This window comes from Octopus sinensis, unplaced genomic scaffold (assembly GCF_006345805.1).
Source record: "Octopus sinensis unplaced genomic scaffold, ASM634580v1 Contig14465, whole genome shotgun sequence".
Classification (NCBI taxonomy): Eukaryota; Metazoa; Mollusca; class Cephalopoda; order Octopoda; family Octopodidae; genus Octopus; species Octopus sinensis.
In genome coordinates, this window is record NW_021833249.1 from 70,600 (window position 1) to 90,916 (window position 20,317).

Genomic DNA, 20,317 nt, shown 5'->3' on the forward strand with positions numbered 1-20,317 from the left:
CATTGTTGGACTTTCTTCTATCAAAGGCATTCTAACAAAAATGTTTTCGTATAAACGATGAAAATATTGTCAATTCCCCAAACAGGGACACAATTCAATTTTTAAATAATAACCAAAGCTCCTTCTCCCAAAGGGGGAGGGTTACAGTTTACAATTATTTAACAAATGCAACTAATTTTATTTTTAATTTATTCCCATTTATGTGAAACCACTTATTCAAGTTCAAGTCATTGATGCAATTTTATACCAATTGCTATTTTTACTTTTGTTATGTTACGATTATATTATACTTTAGTTTGATTTTAATTATTACTTACTACATATAATTCAATTGTTATTATTATCTATATTTTTTATTGTTAAAGTGAAAGTATCTGACATAAAATAGAGAAATGTTTTCGTTTCACTTTTAACACGTAATACTGAAATAGTGGAGAAGATATGATATTGCTATGGGCTCGCCCTAGGCAAGAAGTTGAACATCTTTTTGCCCATGAAACTACATGGACGCTAAGTAAGGCATGTGTAAAATTTGAATGAAATTGGTTGTGTAGTTCTCAAGTTTTAGGGAAACACAGACAGACAGACACACATTCTCAGTTTTATAGATATATATATAATTTGTACACATTTGTATATATAATGCGTACACACACACACACATATATATATATATATAATTCGTATATATGTACATATATATATTTAATGCGTATATATATATATAATGTGTGCATTATGTGGTCGGTTGAGCTGAAAATATGCACACCTATGTTAAAAGTGCTGGCGAGTTTGCATGGCAACTATTTTTTTCTTTAAATGAAAGGTGTGACCTCTAGGACAAAATTCCTCATCTTATAAAATGTGGCCCGAGTAGACCCGAATGAAATCGGGTTATATTAACCAAAATGTCAAAAGGGGTCTAAATGGAGCTGGAAGGGGATTAAAATTTACAAGAGTGGGTGTTTAGGAATTCTCTGTTACATCAAGCTAAAAAATTTGCACCAGCCTTTAAATCTTCAATATGTTGCGTCCATGATGAAGAGGTTTTGAATGCTTGCCATGGTGACTCTACTATCCTCATATTATATCCCTTCAAACTTTGCTTTCCAATATTTTTTAATTTTTATTCAGCTCGCAAGTTCGTCTGTCCCTTCTAAATGTTAGTGTTTTGCTGTCTATCTTGAAGCAGACCTTTCCGTTGTCACTGCCTGATATTTATGATTGATCTTTCAAAATATTTTCTTTCTCAACCTACTCAAGAACTTTTGTTGTTTATAAATGGGAGAGAGATAGATAGAGAAAGATAGAGAGTAAGAGAAAGCGAGGGAGAGTCCGAGAGAAAAGAAAAGTAAGAGAGTGGGAAAGTGAGAGAGAAAGGAGAGAGAAACAAAGAGGGAGAATGTGGTGATAAAAACAGAAAGGAAGCAACAGAAAATAACAACCACACTCTTACCCGCGCGTAGAGCGGGTCACCTTAAGCTAGTAGAAATATAAAATACAACTTATCAGTTTGCCGCTAAGAATTCTTTCATTCGCCGTTAACAGTTCTTATGTTTGCAGCTTACAAATTCTTGAGGTGAAGAACACTGATTGAGTATGCAGGGTGGCCAACTTATAAATTGAAAAGTAAAATCTGCAGAAATCCTAAAATTGTGTTCTGATATAAGTTACATTCGTTTTCAGCCATTATCGGCCCAGGCCATGACTAACTCAATAGCATTACCTGGAAAAGTCTTTTAGTTAATTATTTCGGGACACGATGGACCACTCGAGCAGAGAGTTGTTGTTGGTTGTGACGTATCCAGGTGTAGATGGTTTATCCGGTATTTCCTGGAGGAATTTGTGCAGGTATCTTTTAAAAGTTGTGAGGTATTTTTCTACTTTAATTGCTTTGGGGGTAACATTGAAAAGTGCAGGACCATTTGCAGTGAAGAAATTGTGTTGCAATGTTATTATGTGATGTGATTTCGACCTTTGTAGGGGACGCATTGCACGGGGGCCTAGTCTTGGGTGAATTGTAAACATAATGCCAATATAATTTGGATAATATTGGTGGAATATTTTCCACATGGTGCAAATAATGTATCGCTCACGGCGGCGTTGCTGAGATTAGAGCTTCCACTGTTTAAGTCGAGTCCAATAATCAAGTTCCTTCATGCCCTCTATTATTATTCTTTTTTTTTGTGATTGATCTTTGTGGCGCTTCTATCTTCATTATGTCTTGTTTTTTTTTAGGGGGAAACAGTATTCGAGGTGGGGCCTAGCGAATGTGGAGAAGAGAAGGATGATGGTTTCATGATCCCTATGGTCTTGGAAAGTTCTGGGGATCCACGAGCACATTCTGCGGGCAACATCGACTTTTTTGTTGATGTGCACACTCCAACTAAGGTTGTTGTCGACAGTTACACCTAAGTCTCTGTTATTATCCGACGGTTCAAGTAGGTCTTCCGACGGTAGTGTATATCGTTGTTTGAGTGTGCCCTCTCTTCCAAAGTGGATGAGCTCAAATTTTTCTTCGTTCAACTGCATATTGTTTTGTTTTTTGTTTTGGTTTTTTTTTGTGCCCCCTGGGTTACTGCACATAGGTCCGATTGAAGCATTGTTCGATCATATGCTCCCTTAATGATTTTACGGAGCTTAGAGTCATATTCAAAAATTTTTATGGTGCTATGTTCAATGAAATTTGCAATGCCATTGATATAGACAATAAAAAGAAGTGGACCCAGCACAGTACCCTGTGGGACTCCGCTGGTAACTTTTGTTGGTTTTGAGTGGATGCCAGCAACAACAACATGCTGGGTCCTATTTGTTAGGAAATACCTAATCCATTGAAGTAGCTTTCCATCGACTCCAGCGTTGTATAATTTCTTTAACAATATATTATGGTTGATTCTATCAAAGGCCTTGCTGAAATCAAGGTATATGACATCCGCGTTGGAGCCCTCAGTTAGTACATTTAAGATGTCATCAAAGTGGTGGAGCTCGCTTTCAATCTTACATTTAATATCTATTGATAAAGCCAGAAATATAACTACAATTATCATAAGAGATACTTGAAAAAAAAAGTAGAAATATAAAGGGGAAGACCCCTGCCAAACCCATACTTCTACACAAGATATATAATCCAAAACAAGCATGAAAAATACACGTCTATTTTAAAACAGTCAAACTGAAAGTAAATCAGACAACCTGTCATGATAAAAACTCACCACTACAGAATAAAGCATTGTTAGAACAAATTTCATTATTTGCAACATATTTACATTATTATGTAGTGAGTTCAGGTGCTGACATGAATTATATTCTCCCCTCCCCCACCAGCACCACTCCGTATCCAGGCCGGGGGAGGGGATGGAAAAATTCTTAACTTGATAAACTTCTTTTTGAATAAATCTTCATTTGAAGTTTCATGAAAGCGAAAGAAAATTAACGAAAGTAGAAAAGGAGGAAAAAGAAGAAAAAATGGTAACTATTGGAGAAATATCATGATCAGAGAAAAATGCTAAAAAAAATGCTAAATAAAATTTTAAACCTATTTTCCTTGCTAAATGCTAGATTCAAAAATTTTCTGCTAAATGCTGAAAAAAATGCTAAATCTAGCATAAAATATGCTAAATTGGCAACCATGGTTCTTATGTTAGTTCCTATTGCATGTGCAATCATTCTTTTCACCTAACTGTTGTTCTTAGGGTCCCGGGTGAGTATGGTTCAAACCATTCCAGCGCTCTGTGGTGCTTTTCTTCGCTGCCAAGGTGATGGTGGGTGGTCTTCCCCTCTGTGACCTGGTCATGTTTATCTAGGTAGTTACAGTCATAGCTTAGTTTAAGGAGGAGGCCCAGTTCCCTCGTGTTGGCTTCGCAGAACTACCTCAATCTCACAGTAATCTCAGTACATTTTTCCACAGCAAAATCTGTCTATAGATGGGTAGAATGAAACGACATCCATACAACCCACTACACAACCCATGAGGCCGTTGGAGTAATTGCGACTACTGATTCTACTTAGATCCCCCGTGCTCGCATCTGGGGACATTTCAATGAGTGGTCGTAACACCTGTGAGAGGAAGTAGAATAGCCTATAATTGCTGGAGATATTCGCTCCACAGACAGGCCGGGTTGGGGAGCCCATAACAGGGTTCACATAGGATTTACGGTCCTTACGTAACCCGTATAGCGTAGGAACATCGTTGTTGAATGCTTGGAAATTTTGTGCAGTCCTTTTCTTGGGTTGGAGTATGTTGCACCATGTTATGTAATCATCACAACAAACATGAACAATCAACGTTGCCCATTGTCTCCCTTGATACAAGGACATTCAGTAAGTTTCCCGCCACAACAAATACCTTGTACAACAACGGCAGTCTAATAAAGTATCTCGTATCGTTAACACGTTTTTTCAGTCTCTCTCATTTTCTTAATATTTCATACTAAGTACTCACTACTTCCTTTAATACTCAATACATTATATATTTATAACAACAACATGGTGTCAGAATACTAAAAGAACCCAAAATACAGATGATAATAAAAATAAAAAAATATATATACTGGCCTGGCATTAACGCTCAAATCAAAGACATGATTAACACATGCTCATACTGCATCGACTACAAAAAACAGCAATCAGCCGAACCACTAATAAATCATGAAATACCTACTACACCATGGACCAAAGTGGGTACAGACGTATTTCACCTGTCTGGAAATTCGTATGTCACAATTATTGACTATACAACAAGATTTTTTGATCTACACGAAATAAATGTTTGCCAGTCAAAAACCGTAATCAAAAAATTAAAAGAAACTTTTGCTAAATTCGGAATTCCGCAAACAGTTATAAGTGACAACGGTCCAGAATTCAATTCGGCTGAATTCAAAAAATTTGCAAAAAAATGGCATTTTCATCACACGAAGACAAGCCCGCATTATCATCAAGCGAATGGCATGGTTGAGAGAAATATACAGACAATAAAAAAGACTCTAAAAAAGGCATTCAAGAGCATTACGCACGACTAAATTACAAAATGGTGCACCATCCCCTGCAAATCAAATAATGAATAGAACATTGCGAACAAATCTCCCAAACTTACTACACGATAAAATTGGTATCAGGCCTCACGAAAAGAAGAAATCAAACATTACAACAGAACTCCCAGAGTTAAAACCACACGACACGGTTAGAATTAAGTTTAACAACAATTGGTTAGAAGGGGCAAAATAATTAAAAAACTAGAGCAACCTCGTTCATACTTAGTAATAACAGAGGAAGGTAATACAGTCAAACGAAATAGACAACATATTCTTAAAACAAACGAACACGTTCGCATAACAGAAGAATTAGATTATGAAAATATATTTCCAAAGTCAACAAACACGCATGAAAAAACAAAAACAGCACAACTACAGAATTCAACACTACAAAATAATAAAACCACAAAAAGTGGACGACGAATAATTATTCCCTGTAGATACAGATAAAAAAAAAATAAAAATAAAAAAGGGAAGATGTTATGTAATCATCACAACAAACATGAACAATCAACGTTGCCCATTGTCTCCCTTGATACAAGGACATTCAGTAAGTTTCCCGCCACAACAAATACCTTGTACAACAACGGCAGTCTAATAAAGTATCTCGTATCGTTAACACGTTTTTTTAGTCTCTCTCATTTTCTTAATCTTTCATACTAAGTACTCACTACTTCCTTTAATACTCAATACATTATATATATATAACAACAACACACCACATTCCCATGTGTATTGAGGTGTATTATGTTCAGTATTGTTATTGTTATTGTTGTTGTTATTGTTGTGGGTGGCGTTGATGCTAGTGGTGGTGGTGTGGATGATGTGGTTGGTATTGTTGTCTGTGTGTGGGATGTTGCGATTATTGTTGTTATCATCATCGCTATTGCTGTTGTTATAATTGTTGTTGTTTTTATTTTCGTACATTTGTGTTGTTGATGTTAAAGTTGTTTGTGGTTATCATTGTTGTTATTGTTATTGCCACTATTGTTGTTGTCATTAACATTGCTATTGCTATTGTTGTTGTTTTGGTTTCGTATGTTTGTATTGTTGTTGTTGTATTGTCCTAACCTCCATATTACTTTTAAGATCGTTTTCTCAATATTAGATAGACAATCAATTTTTCTGACCTTCTTATATGTTAGCAAATAATTTATTAAACTAAATTAGAGGTAAACATATTGATTTATAGCGATTGTGGCTTTAGTAATTTTAGTTATTTTATATAAAAAATTTTTTATCAATTCTATTTGATAGCGTTTAAGTTTTCCTTTGTTTACATATTGCGCACAAATATGAATGACGCGCTACTATACAATAATTAATTAGCAGTTTTTGATATGTCAATTTTTTGTTGACTTCCATATTTTAACAAACGTACGCGCAATTACATGATAGTGTTACCGCTCTTTCTCCCACTCTCTCTCTCTTAACCAATTTTTCTTTCTCTCTCTCTCTCTCTCTCTCTCTCTCTCCCTATGTATATATATATATATATATATATATATATATATATATATATTATATATATATATATATATATATATATATATATATTCATGAGCTGAAACTGGAAAAATCAAAAATCAAAATCATATATATATATATAACACCCAGTTAACCCTAACTGCAACATCACCACCAATAACAAACGCACGCGCACAACTATATCCTACATATTTGTTTATAAGTATATATATATATATATATATATATATATATATATATATATATATATATATATATATATATATATATACTCATAACGTTTTTTTTAATACATACATTACCAAAACGCACACATCTGAGCCTGTCATGGATCGACCAACACGTTGGAACATAACTCCTTTCAGAAAATTCTTCCCTGATGAAATACCCAATTAACCAGTTTCAATATGAAAATATAAAATTAATTTAATTCAATTTAGTTTCTCTAATTGAATTAATAGGATATGGAAACGGCTATAGGGATAGGAATTTCATATTATATTGATTTGAATATCTTTGAATAAACTGATGTCTATATGTAAATTTCTCTATTTTGTTTTTCATACACACACACACACACACACAAACAAACACACACACACACACACACACACACACCACACACACACACACACACACACACACACATATATATATATATATATATATATATATATATATATATATATATATTCAGATCTTCACATGATTTTAGGAATGTCTAATTGCGAATATATTTTGGGAAATGCAACACAACACAGCTACAATTTATTACGAGCAATTTTTCAGCAACAAGTTTTAATATTTAATAACATTCCTCTCAGAGAATTATCTTTACAATCTATAAATCTCCTCAAACTAGGACTAGCTAAAATTTGTCTGTGTCACTCATGGATTAATAGTCGATACACATCTTTGGGGTTGTGACTCAACAAACTAAAAAGAAGCTGGCAGAAACGTTACCACGCCGGGCGAAATGCGTAGCCGTATTTCGTCAGCCGTTACGTTCTGAGTTCAAATTCCGCCGAAGTCGACTTTGCCTTTCATCCTTTCGGGGTCGATAAATTGAGTGCCAGTTACGCACCGGAGTCGATATAATCGACTTAATCCGTTTGTCTGTCCTTGTTTGTCCTCTCTGTGTTTAGCCCCTTGTGGGTAGTAAAGAAATAGGCATTTCGTCTGCCGTTACGTTCTGAGTTCAAATTCCGCCGCAGTCGACTTTGCCTTTCATCCTTTCGGGGTCGATCTATTCGGCTGCACACCCTCCCTAAAAATTTCGAGCCTTTTGTCAAGAGTAGAAAATATTAGCAACATCAACTTTGCTAAAAGAGCATTTCTTTTTAATTAGCATGGTGCCCTCTGCTTCTGTGGAAACAGTTATGACAAATATGGTGCTGCTGCTGCTGCTGCTGCTGCTGCTGCTGCTGCTGAAGACCTCTGTAATTCAAGCTGTCCAGGCAACAAAGAAGATTTCTGTGGAGGTTATCTAACACATTCTGTTTACAAAGCAGGTAAGATTTTTTTTTTATTACTTTTGGTCAAATTATGTAACAACTGTCTATTTATTGCCATAATAATATTGTGGTATGGGCAGCTTTGAATGAAACAGATTGATTTAAGATATCCTTTTATCACTAGTTGTAAGCACTTTTAAAGAACTATTATTTGTTATGGGGTAGCGAATGAAGAGTAATTTCCCAATATTTTGAATTGAAAATGTTTCGTGTGTTTTACAAAGCATGGTATTATTTAAAGGCATTTGGCTACAACAATTTCGGCTGCCTTTAATAGTAATGGGAAAGAATTTAAACATTATTAAGAAGAATGTCACACAAAGAATGGCCGCTGTTTGTGCTGCTATGAGAAAAGTATGCGTTATAAGTTGCATATATAAATGAAGAACGTATATACTACTAGGTAGAAAGAATCTGTTAAAAAATTCCATGAAAATCTGAAAAATCACACACATAAAAGGACATGAACTTATCGGACTTCATGCTATGTTTTATAGCTAACAATAGAAAATAATAAAATCTAAAATGAACTATACTCTCTTTACTCATTACTCTTTTACTTGTTTCAGTCATTTTGACTGCGGCCATGCTGGAGCACCGCCTGTAGTCGATCAAATCGACCCCGGGACGTATTCTTTGTAAGCCCAGTACTTAGTTTATCGGTCACTTTTTCCGAACCGCTAAGTGACGGGGACGTAAACACACCAGCATCGGTTGTCGAGCAATGCTAGGGGGACAAACACAGACACACAACCCCCCCAACACACACACATATATATATATATATACATATATACGACAGGCTTCTTTCAGTTTCCGTCTACCAAATCCACTCACAAGGCATTGGTCGGCCCGGGGCTATAGCAGAAGATACTTGCCCATGATGCCACGCAGTGGGACTGAACCCGGAACCATGTGGTTGGTTAGCAAGCTACTTACCACACAGCCACTCCTGCGCCTATCAATTTATTTTATAACTATGAAAAGTATTTTATCACGAACATTTGTGAATTTTGTGATAAGATTATTCATTTCTTAAATATATTTATCATTTATGTATTAAAAAATAATAATATTCGTTAATTGACTGGTGAGAAATTTTAAAAAAACGTAATTTTACTCAAAAATATAAGGGCAATTTGCACATTTTTCTTTTCTGCTTTGTATCACAATTCACGTTTAATAAATATAGACAATTGTATTTGTAAAAAACGCATATGCATATGAAGTCCATAACTGGCTTTGAAAGAGCTGTAGCAAATTTGGTAATGCAATAAAAAACGTTTTTCTTTCTGTATGTCGATGTCAGCATGTACCTTTAATTTTACAAAAAGGCTTTCTTCAAATTTTACATATGTAATCATGACACGTTTTGTATTTTTAGGGACATTTTCAAAACAAACGGGTAAGTGAAGTTATATTTTGAAAACATCTTAATCTTTCGATTGCTACTGCTTTGAATAATAGATGCAAACGGTTTTTATATATTTAAATTGTCTTTCAAAGATTCAACACGAAATTCAGTAATACGTTCTTTTAATTTATATCAAACAATGCAAAAGCCGACATAATGGAGAGTCATACATGTATGATACATCAACACTGCATTCACTGCTGCACTTTACTGTTTAAATTGTATTGGAAAATACATTACTTTCCATTCCTCCAAGTTCAATTATTGTTTGTATTATAATCTTCTTTTACAAAATGAGATCCAGCAATGTATACGTGTGGGTGTATATGTATGTACAAAACTGTGTAGATTTCAACCATATTAGAAGTCATTATTAACATCATGCGAGTGTGTATGTCTGTGTGGGTGGGTGTAGGTATATAAAGCTGTTGTATATTTCATCATCATCATCAGCGTTCAACGTCAGCCTTCCATGCTGGCATGAGAAGAATGCTTCGACAGGAGCTAGTCAGGCAGAAGCCTGCACCAGATTTCTGTGTCTGTTTTGGCAGGATTTTTACGGCTGGATGCCCTTCCAAACACCAACCACCCAACAGAGTGGACTGAGTGCTTTTTACGTAGCACAAGCACAAGCGAAGTCAGTTTTGGCAAGGTTTTTACAGCTGGATGCCCTTCCAAACGCCAACCACTTTACAGTGTGGACTGGATGCTTTTTAAGTGGCACCTGAACTGAAAGGGTCACCAAGTAACTTCCATGACAAAAACTCTTTTGAGATGGGAGGGGGCATTGGAGGAGGTGATCTTGTGTCATGATGAAAGGTTTTAGTGTGACAGAGAGACACAAACAGGTGTCTTGCTGTAGAGGAGTACAAGGCTGCCCGGCTGGAGAGAGAGAGAGAGAGTGGGAGACAGCAGGATAGAGATGGTGGCAAAGTGCCAGGCATACTCACAAGGGACGGAGATGGGATGGTCGAGGGAAAGAAGATATAGATGGTGGCAAGTGCCAGGGCACATACTTGAGGTTCAGATATCATAATATAAGTGGCAGGACATTACCAAAGAAGCGTGATTAGAGAGTGGGGGGGTCTACTGGATAGCAATGAAACAGAGCTGTGAGGACAGGATTGGGGAGTGGGAGGTGAGCATAGTGCATGAAGGAGGAAATGTGAGGAAGAGAAGATATGTAGTTTGGTTTGTTGTGGTAGAGTGTGTGAGAAGTTTTCTTGTTAAGTATAGTTGGGACACACAGTGCTTCTAGAACTCAAGTTTTGCTGATGTGGGCAGATCTTCTCTAGAACCTCATATTGTCAAACATCTCGGTCCATTGTTATTTCTTCAACATCCAACATCCTGAGATTTCTTTTCGAATTCTGCTAAAGATTCAGCAATACGAGTAAGGTTATCCGAATATAGCAATTCTCATTAGCATCCAGTTTTGAATTCCTCTTTTATGGCCTGGAGGACTATAATGAATAAGAGTGAGCTGAGAACTGAGACTTGATGAACCCCTACTTGTATGCTAAATTCATCACTATTTATAGCTAACTTTCACATTACGGACAGCACTACTGTACAATGGCTTATTTTTGGCCAAATACTTTTCCTGCTGCTGTCTCACTTGGAAGTTAACATCTGTGGTACTCTTCCCAGGTACGAAATCTAACTGCATCTCATCTAGTTTAATTCTCCGAGTTATAACTCTCTCAGTAACTTTTATGACTGGTCTAGCAGTTTGATACCGCTGTAGTTGTTTCTATCTTAGGCATCACCTTTGCCCTTGTAGCAGCTAACTATAATACTACTACACCAGTCATTGAAGAAGGTGCCTTCCTAAATAACTTGATTAACTATACTCGTGACTAAGCTGTATCATTCACCAACGAAAGTTTTAATCATCTTGGCAGTGATTCCTGATGGCCCAAGGGCTTTCCCTGTCTTCATATCCTAAATTGCCTTACCTATCAACTCTGATGGCTGGTCCCTCAATTGGTTTAATATTTGGTAGACTTTCTTTCTCCTATTCATTTTCTACATTTAGTAACCTTTAATAGTGACTCTTCCATACATCTTTCTTCTCTGAGTCACTAAGTGCAAGCATATCATTATCCATTCGCATACATTTCTCACCCACCGCATCTCTATTCTCTCTGATACCTGCTTTACAATCCTAAACACCTCACATCGCTGATCCTCACGCTGTACAACATTTACAAATCTCTTACCTTCTGCTATTCCTTTTACTATGTAAACTTGTCGCCTCGCTGTCCTTCTGACTACCTGATATAATTATTTGCTTCTACCATTTTTCCAGTCTTTCCAGGTCTGTCTTTTTGCTTTTATAGCACTGTCTACCTCCTTGTTCCTCCACCATGTCACCCTTGGTCTAGCTGGGACTCAGCACCAACCACAGATTTCGTCTGTAGTCCTCGGTATATTGTCCCGCAGGAACTTCCAATTGTCCTCTACGCTATATGTCCCCAACTCTTCCTCTCTTTCGTCAGAAACTTCCATTTGGAAATCTCTAAACTTTTGTCTGTTTACTGAGCTTTCATAATTTTCCTTTCGAGTTTGGTTTATTTTTCCGAGTTTTCTAGCTCTAATTCTGAAGTCACTAACTAGTAACCTATGTTGGATTGTTTACTCTTCATCAGGGAAAGATTTTGCATTTTTAAGCATCCATCTATCTCGTTGCCTAGTGAGGAGGTGGTTAATCTGGCTTAAGTGCTCACCATCACTGCCAAGATGATTAAAATTTCCGTTGGTGAATGATACAGCTTAGTCACGAGTATAGTTAATCAAGTTATTTAGGAAGGCACCTTCTTCAATGACTGGTGTAGTAGTATTATAGTTAGCTGCTACAAGGCTTAAGTGTTGTACATCCTGATAAGTGATTAGGTGGTTGGCTGGCTGGCTGGTTGGTTGGCTGGTTTTCTGAAGTTAGTGTTAAAGACCATAAGATGATTTGCATCACATAACTCCAGCAGTTTTGTTTCCTCCTCACTTCTGGATCCAAAGCCATAGCCACCACGCACTCCTTGGAATCCATGGAGATGCTCTATGTCCATTGAAGTCACCAGTTACAATAACAAAATCACTGTCATTTGTCATTGAGGTAGTCTGCAAAAGGACCTCATACAATTGGTCCTTCTTCTCATCAGCCAGCCCAGACTGAGGAGCATATGCAGAGATAAATGTAACTGTTAATTAATCTATGTCTCATCTTAATTACCTTATCACATACTCTGAATATCTCAATTACCTTATCTACCCACTTTTCTGCTAACAGTATGCCTACATCACCCACTCCATCTTTCCTACCTACCCAGAAGAATTTTAATCTCTGTCACTTAACGGTGAGGAATCTAGCTGAGGCTCCCCTCCATCTTACTTCTTGCACACCAACACATAAATATGGCATCGCTCCCTAATCCTTCTTTCATTGTGCCAACATTAATAGTAGCGGCCCCGAGATTGAGTACTTGGGAGTGATGGTGGGAAGGCAGTTGTAGAACTTTCGTCATCACCTGAAAAGAAGATCTGCGCAAACGCTTGCCAGCTAGCATAGAGCTTTGGTACATAGTTTACATAGTTTATTCATTGAATTGCAATGAATCACAGTTTCCTCCATTTCATACAATATCTAGAGCAAGAACTAACAATAGATGAAGTAGGTGTGAGAATATGAAATATAGGTTGAGCAGAAAGAGAGAATAGGGTGGCTACTTATGACGGTTTAAGTATTATATGTCTAAATATTTATATATGAGATACCTTTAACAGTATAAGACACGCATCCGGGCGCTTGCATGAAGGTATAAGGCTATAAGCAAAATATGTACTCCCATACACAACACAGAAGGAGTATATGAGTCACCAGGTGAAGCAGTTCATGTACGGAGTAAAATGGTGTGGGGGGAGGAGGCATAACAGATGTGCAAAAATGGACGCTGTGCGCCGACTTTGCACAAACTAAGTTTAGTCCCCACATGGCTAGATGGGCTTTGAAGAAAAGTCGTATTATTATTATTTTATTATTATTATTATTATTATTATTATTATTATTATTATTCAGTAGTTTTATTTTTATAGCGTGCTTTCACTTCACTGTGTGCCTTGGGTATGTGCTGTCATTTGTTGTGATGCTCTGATGGTTATTGTATGGAAAGTGTTCTGCGTAGGATGTGTGCAGTGCCTAGTAGTGCAATTTTCTGTATGTTATATGTGTTTGTAAGTCCTGGTGTTTTTGTTATGTATTTGGCTGAATATTTTTTTATCATGCCTAATGCACCTACTATGATAGGAATTGTTTCTGTTTTCAGATTCCACATTCTAGTTACCTCTATTTCCAGGTCTTTGTATTTTGAGAGTTTCTCCATTTCTTTTAGAGACACGTTGTCATCAGCCGGTATTGATACATCAATTAGAAAGCATTTTTTTTTCTTCATGGTCTCTGACAACTATATCTGGTCTGTTGGCCTTAATTTCTCTATCTGTGTGTATCGGCATATCCCAGAGTATGGTTGCTTTCTCGTTTTCTGTGACCTTTTCTGGTGTGTGCCTATACCATCTTTTTTCTGTTGTTATTCCATAATGTTGGCATAGCTTCCAATGTATGTAGGTTCCAACTCTGTCATGTCTGTGAATATATTCCTTCTTAGCCAGGACTGGGCAGCTAGAGATAATATGATTTATTGTTTCTTGTCCATCTCCACATATTCTGCAGTTACTTGTAATATTTCTTTTCATTACATGTTTTTGGTAATTTCTGGTGGGGAGGCTTTGGTCTTGTGCTGCAATTAAAAATCCCTCTGTTTCTGCTTTGAGTCCTGAGCTTCTCAACCATTGCTGGGATTTTTCTTTGTCTATTTCTTTTGCGTTTAGTTTAGTCCAGTATTTACCATGAAGGGGCTTTTCTTGCCATCGTTTTATCATGGTTCGTTGCTGTTCTATTTTTAGTTTGGATTTCATTTGTTTTATAGCTTTTGTTGTTTCTTCATCTTCTTCTTCTTCTTCGTGTTTATTTGGTGGTATGATTTCTTGTTTGTATTTGTCAGCTTCCTTAAATACTAAGAACAGTTTTTTGTTTTGCCGCTATCTGGATCAGTTTTCCTTCCTTCTGAAGTAGATATTTTTGCAGTCCTATGGTGGTTATTTTATAGTAGTTTTCCAGCTGTATAAGGCCTCTACCACCTTCTATACGTTGTATATATAGTCTTTCTATGTCAGATTTTGGGTGATGCATCCTAGATCCTGTCATTATTTTTCTTGTTTTCCTATCTATTTTGGTCAGTTCATTTCGTGTCCAGTTAAGGATATTGTAGCTGTAACCTATAACTGGGACAGCTAAAGTGTTAATACCTATTATCTTGTTTTTAGCATTGAGCTCTGTGTTTAGTATTGATCTAACTCGTCTATAATATTCTTTTTTATTTTCTCTTTCATTTGTGTGTGTTGTGTCTTATCTAGTTCATGGATTCCTAAGTATTTGTAAGTTTGGCTTTGGTCTAATTCTTTTATTTCATTGGTTTTATCTAGTGTGATGTGTTTTACTCTTAACTAGTTTTCCTCTTTTCATGGTTACTTTGGCGCATTTTTCTAATCCAAATTTCATATCTATTTCTTTGGTAAATCCATGAACTGTCTTTAATAGTGTTTCCAGCTGTTTGTCATTTGCAGCATATAGTTTTAGGTCATCCATATATAAAAGGTGGCTGATCGTTTTGCCGTAACATTTATATCCGCATCCAGTTCTATTTAGCATATCAGATAGAGGTGACAGTGCCAAGCAGAAAAGGAGTGGAGAGAGCGTGTCTCCCTGGAATATTCCTCTTCTAATGGGGATGTCTTTGGTTTTCATGAGTCCCTATGAATTTTATGATTGTTGGTGCTACTTTGTTAATGGCTAGTGTTTCGAGGATCCATGTGTGGGGGATGCTATCAAACGCCTTTTTGTAGTCAATCCAGGCCATACTGAGGCCTTTCTTCTTTCTGTGGCTGTCTTCAGTTATGGCTTTATTAATTATTAGTTGATCTTTACAGCCATATGAGCCTTTGCGGCATCCTTTCTGCTCTTCTGGGAACAGTTTGTTTTCGTCCAGGTGCTTGTTCAGCCTTTGTGATATCACTGCAGTAAATGCCTTGAACATAGTAGGGAGGCAGGTTATTGGTCTGTAGTTTTCTGGTTTCTGTTTCATTTGATTTGGGAATTAAGATGGTTTTCCCCTTCGTGAGCCATTCAGGCATTGTCTCTGGCTCTGCTAGTACGTTGTTAAAGTTTTCAGCCAGCTTTTTGTGCATTCCTGTTAGATATTTCAACCAGAAGTTGGGGATCTTGTCATGCCCAGGTGCCTTCCAGTTGCTTAGTCTTTGCAGTGCCTGGGTGACCTCTTCAGTTGTTATGGGGGTCCAAAGTTGTTCAGATGCCGAGTTTGTTATTTTGATACTCCTTTTTTTTTTTTTTGGTGGTTCGTTCGCCGACCATATTTCTCTCCAGAATTCTTCCAATTCTTCTGCCGTTGGTGCTGCAGTGACTTCTATTTTATTTTTGCCCAGTTCTTGGTAGAACTTTTTGGGGTTGGAGTTGAACTTTTTGTTTTCTTCAAAGAAGCGTTGGCGTTTCTTGTACCGGCGGATCCTTTGTGGTTTGGCAAGGATATCTTGCTTCAGCTTTTCTTTTATTTCAGGCAAATCTTTCTCTGTGATGTTATATTTGCGGAGTATTTTTGTTCTCTTTTTGTTGCTCAGTAGCGTTGATTGTTTGTTGATTTCATTAAGAATCGACAGGTCTTTTCTAATTTTTTTTTATTTTGCTTTGGATGTTATTTATCCACAGGGTTTGTTTGGGTGGTGGTACTCCTGTTTGGGCGGGTTTGGGTGAGTATCCAGCTTCTTTTGTGGCTGCAGTGGCTGCTGCGTATATTAGGTTATTTAGTTCAGTGATATCACTTTTTTTTTTCAGTGGCTATCAGTTCAGTGACGGCTAGGTTTATGCTGTTTATAATAGGTGTTGTTATTTCGTTTATTTTGATTCTTGGGAGGTATGGTCGGTGGTCCATTTTGAGCTCTGTGGTTTTCAGTTCTTTGATTATTTTATTTTTTATATTATCATAATCATTAGGCTCCCCTCCGTTGTTTACATCGTGTTTGTTGGGAATGTTGCGTTTGTCTTCGTGTTTTACAGTTTCAGTGTTTATATTATTGGGCATTGTTGGTGTGGCTTCTATCTACATTTTCCTGGTGTATGTTTTCTTTTAGGTGTTCTATTTCTATTTCTGATATTTTTTTTGTGTTGAGAATGTATCTTCGTACGTTAGCTAATTTATTAGGGTTCATTGCTGTATCCAAGTCTATATCTCTATTATTTTCCTTCCATATTTTATATGTATGTGTTGTTGTATTTTCATTTTTTGGGTAGAGTATTGCTGTGAAGTATGCGTGTAAGATAGAAATGTATTCCTCACGTGTCCATTTACGTCTTTTGGGTTTTATTTCCGGGACATGAGGTACAACGTCCGGCCCATTATTTTGACGGTCGTCATTTTCGTAGGGTACCGGTCCGTTTATTTCTGTTGTCACATTAGTTCGCACGTGTAGTTTTTCGTACATTTTTTGTTGTAAGTTTAATGTACGTACCGCTCGATTGTTATTCTTGGGTTGAATAGTATCGGTGGCATTTAATTTCTTCGTAGTTCCTTTGTACATGGCGTTTGGCGTCGGGGATGATCGTGATGTTTCACGCATGTTTACATGTGTTGCGTTAGAGGTGGAGATGATATCGAGTCAAAATACATCATTTCGTTTCGAAAATAGTAATAAATTTCAATTAGTATTACTTACTCGGATACAGTCCAATTCTTTGTTAGTAAAACTTTGGCTCCATAGGATGTCCTTGTTTTCGATGTTTGTGGATAGGTTTCGGAGCTCTGAATTTTCCTTCTTACATCTTAAACGTCCCCCGGTGTTCTCCTCTTAAATGTCCCCCGGTGTTCTCTCTTAAACGTCCCCCGGTGTTCTCTCTTAAACGTCCCCCGGTGTTCTCCTCTTAAACGTCCCCCGGTGTTCTCTCTTAAACGTCCTCTGGTGTTCTCTCTTAAACGTCCCCCGGTGTTCTCTCTTAAACGTCCCCCGGTGTTATTATTATCATTATTATTATTATTATTATTATTATTATTATATTATTATTATTATTATTATTATTATTATTGAGTCAGAGAGAAGTGCATATCATCAAAGTGACACTGGGATACAAATATATGAAGCCCAGTATACCTATCATGACTACCCGTCTGATAAGGGTACACGAGGCATATGCATCACAACCATATGTGCAAGACATGGTGATCTCATATCAAGATATACAGCGCATAACCCTGCAGGTAGGGGCCCAGTTAGGATTTTCTTCAGGTCGAGTAGCCCATCCCGCTCAAAAAGTCTCTGAATAAGGGTTGTTTAAGGATGTTGAACAAAACACCCATGTTTCCAGAGGTGAATTATCAATACCACGAAGAATTCCTCTCAACATCTTGATATGAGATCACCATGTCTCGCACATATGGTTGTGTTACATGTGCCTGGTGTACCGTTATCAGACGGGTAGTCATGATGGGTATACTGGGCTTCGTATATTTTACCCCCGTGTCACTTTGATGGCATGCACTGCTCTCTCACTCAATAATAATAATAATAATAATAATAATAATAATAGCAAACACATAGCTCACAATACCCATATTAATAGAACAAAAGACTCAAGCAACAAACTACACTGATGCAATACAATACGGAAAGAGTTTATACTTCCCAAGTAATAATAGAAAAAAACGCTTAACCCACTGCTGCAGGGCCGTGAATACTGTATTGATGACCAGCGCAGCACAGCCCATCCAAATGAGGAAAGACAGGCCCCTCCACGCTTGAAGCAAATCTGTCTAGAGAAGTGACAAGAATCACTCCTTGCCAGTAAGGTTAAAATAGATTTTTCATGCAAAATGCAAACTAGAAACACTGCATCGTCCGTCATGCAAATCACCAAGGGATGCGTCTCCAGAGAGGAACAAACCTGAGATCGAAAAATTGAAAACTGGAACAAACTCCTCTTAAAATTATCTTGAGGGAAACCAGAACCGAGAAATCAACCCTGATACTCAAATAAAACAAACGTCGAAAGAACTACTAAAGATAGATGAACAACAGAGGAGTATAAGCAAGTCATGACAGCATTCTACACAGCACTGAACTAACTAGGACATAATAAAACTGAGTTGTGTTTCAATACCTGGAGAGAAATGATAGGGGATGACGTCTGTGGTTATATCCATGCAAACAAATTAGCCATCTTACGCAGACATCATGCGTAATAACCGTCTAACACCAGCAGAATTAGAGACAATGAAAAATAATTACCACTACCATCCCAGAAAATTAAGCTGAAGCACATGGTGCAGGTACTGGGAATAATGAACAGGAAAACATACAGCCTATTGATAAAGACACACCCGAACATGATGTTGATGTAGGCAACATGCAGATGGCCTAACTGATAGTGAAGTAACAGGAAGTAGGAATGAACCTGAAACTGCAATGGTAGACTGAAGCCAATAGAGAGAAAATACCTGTGGCAAAAGAACAATATCTTGAGAGAGCTAGGCATTTCTAAACATCTAGAAATGAATGAGAGAGATCAACTACCAATGTTTCAGAACACCAGATCAAATCACTGTACAATCAAAATATATGGCAGCTTCTCCTTGAAACTGAGACAGATTTAATCTAACTAAGCCATTTTTTTGGTACTTAACAGCTTTGCTGCCACAAAGAAAATAGGTGTCAAGATAGAGAAAAAAAGAAATAATATAAGATGAGGATGGCTAGAAAGATAATGCAAAACTACAATCTGATAAACGTGGAAGAAGTACTGAAAAAAATGAAAAGTATGAAAAAAAAATTTTGCAGACAATATACGATATTTAAAACTATTGCTAAGAAATTTTGCAGAGAGTTAGGGAAACAGTCAATCGAAGTAAAAGACCTGCCTGATATGATGAAGTAGTGATATAGAGGGACAGAAAGGAATTTAATAAGAAAGCTGAATGGGTAGGGAGAGAAGAAAGAATGTTTGAGATTGGAGAACAGAGATGGAACGATATTAGAATGCAGGGACTAACTCAAGCTCTGTCTAAAACTCGTAAGTGGGACATGATAAAATCTCAAAATTGTGGCTTAACAGCTTCTCATCATCACACTGTTTCTCTAGTATCATCAGAAACCCTGAAAATACTCCAAGCTGGTTAACATTATGGATAACATACCTACTCCCTAAAACGAGCGACACAAGAAACCCCCAAAACAAAAGGCTGATCACTTGTTTGACCACCATGTACAAAACATCCAATCTCACCGAAAGGATGTACCAATTTCTCGATGAAAACAACACGCTTCCCCATGAACAAAAAGGGTGCAAAAGACCAAGAATTAATTAACCGTATGATATTCGAAAATTGCTCATCCAAAAAACCATCCTTAGTACAGCATGGATTGACTGTATACAAGATTCTACTTTCGTAAAAGGTTTCCTTCAGCACAAAATTGTTTCTCAACCACGAGAAAGGCTTGTAATGTATCAGAGAACATCATAATTGACTGTGGAATATTCCAGGGTGATTCACTCTTCCCTCTTCTCTTCTGTCTTTTTCTCATCCCTTGTCCTATGAGCTGAATAGAACAAATCATTGTTACAAATTGTCTGACAAGACCATCTCACACTTGCTCTACGTAGATGATCAGAAATTATATGTAAAAGACAAGAATAACTGCAACAGTATAATCTTCAACGTCATCAATAACAACAATAATAGTGGTAATATTGTACTGTT

At 37.0% G+C, this 20,317-nt stretch overlaps 1 long non-coding RNA gene across 1 annotated transcript; it reads right to left on the minus strand.

Moving 5' to 3' along the window:
- Nucleotides 1-8,971: 8,971 nt before the first annotated feature.
- Nucleotides 8,972-19,767, minus strand: LOC118761505. Its single transcript, XR_004997432.1, has 4 exons — nt 19,686-19,767; nt 12,306-12,309; nt 9,682-9,685; nt 8,972-8,981 (listed from the first exon to the last, which is right to left on the minus strand). It is a non-coding gene; the product is annotated as an uncharacterized LOC118761505 (long non-coding RNA).
- Between the last annotated feature and the right edge of the window lie 550 nt (nt 19,768-20,317).